Below are 6346 nucleotides of genomic sequence, written 5' to 3' on the forward strand. Positions count from 1 at the left end.
AGTAAAATATTTTAAAGTTAATTATGGTTTTTAGATTTAAATTTTGTAAAGGTAAACAATTAAATATTTTAAAATTAAAACATTAAAGTTAAATAATTTAAAATTAAATAATTATTTTAAAAACAAATTATTAAGTCATTAAATATTTCATAATTAAACCAAATAAAATACATTAAAATAAAGTATTATGAAATGTCAATATTAAATATGTATAAATTATAATATTAAAATTAAAGGAATAATATTAAAATTAAACAATTTTATATATTAAATTTGAAATATTAAAATGAAATAATGTAATGTAAATACTAATTTTTAAAATCAAAATATGTAAATGAAATATTTTAGAACTAATGAATTAAATCTGTTATAATGAAAATATTAAAATGTTTAAATTAAAGAAATATCTTAAACTTAAAATATCTAAATGAAGCATTCAAAAGTTAAATATTTTTAAATGAAAATAATTAAATATTTTAAATAAGTATTTTATAATTAACATGTTATCAAAAATATTTGAAAGGGTTATATAAATTTATAGATATATATTGCCAATTATTACATAGCTGTATGGATTCGTTGGGCCAGTTCAATTTTTTGTAGTTTTTGGGATAGATTTTTATATGTCATATCATTGACTTAAAGCCTATTGTTGTTGTTGTTGTTCATTCGTTCAGTCGTCTCTGACTCTTTGTGACCTCATGGACCAGCCCACGCCAGAGCTCCCTGTCGGCCGTTACCACCCTCAGCTCCCTCAAGGTCAGTCCAGTCACTTCAAGGATGCCATCCATCCATCTTGCCCTTGGTCGGCCCCTCTTCCTTTTGCCTTCCACTTTCCCCAGCATAATTGTCTTCTCTAGGCTTTCCTGTCTCCTCATGATGTGGCCAAAGTACTTCAACTTTGTCTCTAGTATCCTTCCCTCCAGTGAGCAGTCGGGCTTTATTTCCTGGAGGATGGACTGGTTGGATCTTCTCGCAGTCCAAGGCACTCTCAGAACTTTCCTCCAACACCACAGCTCAAAAGCATCGATCTTCCTTCGCTCAGCCTTCCCTAAGGTCCAGCTCTCACATCTGTAGGTGACTACAGGGAATACCATGGCTTTGAGTAGGCGGATCTTGGTTGCCAGTCTGATGTCTCTACTCTTTACTATTTTATCGAGACTGGACATTGCTCTCCTCCCAAGAAGGAAGCGTCTTCTGATTTCCTGGCCACAGTCTGCATCTGCAGTAATCTTTGTGCCTAGAAATACAAAGTCTGTCACGGCCTCCACGGTTTCTCCCTCTATTTTCCAGTTGTCAATCATTCTTGTTGCCATAATCTTGGTTTTTTTGATGTTTAGCTGCAACCCAGCTTTTGCGCTTTCTTCTTTCACCTTGATTAGAAGGCTCCTCAGCTCCTCCTCGCTTTCGGCCATCAGAGTGGTGTCATCTGCATATCTGAGGTTGTTAATGTTTCTTCCAGCAGTTTTCACCCCAACTTTGCATTCATCCAGCCCCGCACATCGCATGATGTGTTCTGCATACAAGTTAAAAAGGTTGGGTGAGAGGATGCAGCCTTGCCGTACGCCTTTCCCAATCTTGAACCAGTCTGTTGTTCCATGGTCAGTTCTGACTGTTGCTACTTGGTCCTTGTACAGATTCCTCAGGAGAGAGACAAGGTGGCTTGGGATGCCCATCCCACTAAGAACCTAAATAGGATAAAGCCTATTAGAACCTAAATAGGATAAAGCCTATTAGAGTTGATATATTTATTATTTTGGATGATGATGATGATGATGATGATGATTATGCTATATGCTTGGGATGCTATATTTGTAGAATGAATGGTGTCTTCCTGCTTGGCAGAATGGGGTTGGAATTGGATGGCCATCTGTTGGGAGGGTTTGAATGAGGTCACTCCTGCCTGACATGAATAGGATTGGGGTTTCTGTATTATGAGCCTGGGTTATCAATGGATCTGCGCTGAGCTTGATTGGTTTTGCTTCTGCAGAGTTTCCTTTCTCCCGAATCCATCCCATCAGCAGATGATAGGATAGATGAATTTTGGAGAGGCAGAGCAGCCTAGGCAGCATGGAAAGGGTAGCGGCAGAGAGGCAGGCCTGTGGGGATGAGGGCTTTTCCTCCAGCTCCTGAAGGGAAAGCCTTCTCCCATGGGAACCTGCTGTGCACGTGCACTCCTTCCCTCCCCCCTCCCTCCCTGAGGCTTACTTTCTGAGGGGGACGGGGGAGGGAGGGGAAGTGTTTTTTTGGGTTTTTGTGAGTGGAGGACATAGCTGGCTTGAGATAGTGTCTAGTGTCCAAATTTGGTGTCAATTCCCCCAGTGGTTTTTGAGTTCTGATGGTATCACAAACAAACATTACATTTTTATTTATATAGATATTCAGAATTGTGATTTCAGTAGCCCTAAAAATATATAATCTACTCTTCCCTAAAATATACTGCTTTTAAATCATGCTCTCAAGAAAGCAAAAATAAGTAGTCTTTGTTAAAAGTTAACATAGTTGATGTACTGAAAAACATTGCTGCAAACAGACTCGTATATTAACTTATATATCACTGCAGCGTACTGACTATACTCCTGCTCTGACATCAACAAACTTAACTGACTTCTAACTTCTGACTCAAACCTCAACTGACTTCTAACTGACTTAGCTTACTCCAACTGACTTCTGATTCGAAAGTATTCTAAAATGCAGTCTCACTCTGAATGTTCTAAGATCAGGGTCACATGGCCTGTAGTCCCTCCCACAACCTGCAACAACAGAGTTAAGGGGAAAGCTGCATACCAATATATGTACAAGCAATCTCAATTATAAACATAACACATAGCTAGTATAGGAGGCTTATAGAAGGTTGCTATTTCCAACAATCTCATGCCTTTGATTCTCTTTATCATAAACTCTATAGGTTGCTGCTTCCCAAAATGGTGGCCTGTGGACCAGTTCCAGTCCAAAGAATTGCATCCAGCACATTTAAATATAGCACCGATTCATAGATGAAGAAGACATGGCTGAAATTCACTGATTCTAGACTGCTGTTCTCTTTTATGGAGATATATATATATATATATAGTCCCCTGCCACGCGTTGCTGTGGCCCAATCTGTTGATCTGGAAAATGAAGTAATGCGAAAGTGTTAGTTTCTAATATATGTAATGTCTTTATGTTTGTGTGTAAACAGTATTTCTTGTTGTTTCTTTGTCAGTGTTGATGTGGAGATTGTCTGGTTTGCCTACTCTGGAACATGCAACATATCATTGTCTTTCTTTAGTGGTCCCTTTCAAATCTATGATACTATATCTGTGTGTGTGTGGATCATATTTATCTATATCTAGGGCTGGATGGCTTTGTCAGGAGGGCTATGATTACGTTTTTTTGCTCGGGTGAAGGGAGTTGGACTGGATTCCCTTGAGTGTTTTCTCAAGGCAAATACTGGGGGTTCTGTGTGGGAAGTTTGTCCCGATTCTGTCAATGGTGGGGTTCAGAATGCTCTTTGATTGTAGGTGAACTATAAATCCCAGCAAACACAACTCCCAAATGACAAAATCATAATTTTTTGAGTGATGGTCACTCCTTGTGTTGTGAGATGTTTTGTTGCCAAATTTGGTGTGATTTCGTTCATTGGTTCTTTTGTTTTTAACTTACTCATTATGCACAGAGCATTTATATAACGGTTCTGGCCCAACTTACCTATCCGAACGTATCTCGGCCTATCAGCCCGCCAGGACCCTAAGATCTTCTGGGGAGGCCCTGCTCTCTATCCCGCCTGCTTCACAGGTGCGGCTGGCGGGTACGAGAGACAGGGCCTTTTCTGTGGTGGCCCCGCGGCTATGGAACGCCCTGCCCTTGGAGGTAAGATCAGCCCCTTCATTGATGATATTCCGAAGAAGATTGAAGACCTGGATGTTTAAGCAGGCATTTGGTTAACCCAATGCAACGAATGGTAACTGACTAAAGGACTGGCAACATGGATGACGAACTGGATCACGTTTTTAGTTAAGAGTCGAACTGGATTGGTATTGATGTATGAATTGTGTTTTTATGTTTTTTATGTTTTTTATGCTTTTAACTTTTTTACTGTTGATGGTTATATTATGTTGTAAACCGCGTTGAGTCGCCGGCTAGGCTGAGAAACGGCGGTATATAAATATAGCAAATAAATAAATAAAATAAATAAATAAATATCACTATAACATATGATTTAAAGTGCACTTGTGAGGGAAAGAAAGGATATATCCAACTGGGAAAAATCATACAACAATTGTGAGACACCCCCCCCCCCCCCAATCCCTTCTATTAGTGATTATTAGGCATTGTTTTACAATATAATCTATTGATTTTGTACATACCTTATTTTTTTTCCAACTTCAGATGCAATTTTAATCTTACACCAGTAGAGGGTAGTCCTTGCCTATGGAAATAGGATGGCAATAGAAAAGAATAAAGGTACTTTTTTGCATCAGTTTTTACGGACTAAGTGAAACTTTGGGTTTTTGCACTGTAAGTTTTATGAAGTTTGATGTATATATATATATATATATATATATATATGATTTATTAGTAGTAGTAGTAGTATACTATTATTAGCATTTTACCTGCATTATTATTTAAATATTATTTTTATTGTTATATTACTCTTATTTTACTATTATTACTAGTATTTTATCTGCATTATTATTTAAATATTATTTTATTGTTATATTACTATTATTACTAGTATTTTATTTGCATTATTATTTAAATATTATTTTTATTGTTATATTATTATTATTACTGGTATTTTATCTACATTTTTATTTAATTATTTTGTTGTTATATTAATATTATTTTAGTATTATTACTGGTATTTTATCTGCATTATTATTTAAATATTATTTTAATTGTTATATTATTATTATTTTACTATTGTTACTAGTATTTTATTTGCATTATTATTTATATCGTTATATTTATTTATTTATCGTGTCATCAGCAACCATTGTATTACAATTCTAACAGAGCAAAACAAACACACAGATTAAAAAGGAAAAGGAAGAAAAAAAAACACACAGATTTTGCAAATTTGGTATTTGGTTAAATGTCCTTTGACCAGTACCTGGCCACTTGGAGTGCCTCTGGGGTTGCCGCAAGAAGGTCCTCCATCGTGCATGTGGCAGGGCTCAGGGTGCATTGCAGCAGGTGGTCAGTGGTTTGCTCTTCTCCGCACTCGCATGTCGTGGATTCCACTTTGTAGCCCCATTTCTTAAGATTGGCTCTGCATCTCGTGGTGCCAGAGCGCAGTCTGTTCAGCGCCTTCCAAGTCGCCCAGTCTTCTGAGTGCCCAGGGGGGAGTCTCTCATCTGGTATCACCCATAAATTGAGGTGCTGGGTTTGGGCCTGCCACTTTTGGACTCTCGCTTGCTGGGGTGTTCCAGCGAGTGTCTCTGTAGATCTAAGAAAACTTATGTCTTGATTTACGTCGTTGACGTGCTGGCTGATACCCAAACAGGGGATGAGTTGGAGATGTCTCTGCCTTGGTCCTTTCAGTATTGGCTGCTACTTCCCAGCGGATGTCAGGTGGTGCAATACCGGCTAAGCAGTGTAATTTCTCCAGTGGTGTAGGGCGCAGACACCCTGTGATAATGCAGCATGTCTCATTAAGAGCCACATCCACTGTTTTAGCGTGGTGAGATGTGTTCCACACTGGGCATGCATACTCAGCAGCAGAGTAGCATAGCGCAAGGGCAGATGTCTTCACTGTGTCTGGTTGTGATCCCCAGGTTGTGCCAGTCAGCTTTCGTATGATGTTGTTTCTAGCGCCCACTTTTTGCTTGATGTTCAGGCAGTGCTTCTTGTAGGTCAGAGCACGGTCCAGAGTGACTCCCAGGTATTTGGGTGCGCTGCAATGCTCCAGTGGTATTCCTTCCCAGGTAATCCTCAGAGCTCAGGATGCTTCTCTGTTCTTGAGATGAAAGGCACATGTCTGTGTTTTAGATGGGTTAGGGATCAGCTGGTTTTCCCTGTAATAGGCAGTAAGGGCACCTAGAGCTTCAGAGAGCTTCTGTTCTACCATCTCAAAGCTCCCTGCTTGAGCGGTGATGGCACGATCATCAGCATAGATGAAACTCTCTGTCCCTTCTGGCAGTGGCTGGTCATTTGTGTAGATGTTGAACATGGATGGAGCAAGCACGCTCCCCTGAGGCATATTAATATTACTCGTTATATTAATATTATATTACTATTATTACTGGTATTTTATTTGCATTAATATTTAAATATTATTTTTATTAATTACTATTATTACTAGTATTTTATTTGAATTATTATTTAAATATTATTTTTATTGTTATATTACTATTATTACTAG

The sequence above is a fragment of the Anolis sagrei genome, chromosome 10 (assembly GCF_037176765.1).
Source record: "Anolis sagrei isolate rAnoSag1 chromosome 10, rAnoSag1.mat, whole genome shotgun sequence".
NCBI lineage: Eukaryota > Metazoa > Chordata > Lepidosauria > Squamata > Dactyloidae > Anolis > Anolis sagrei.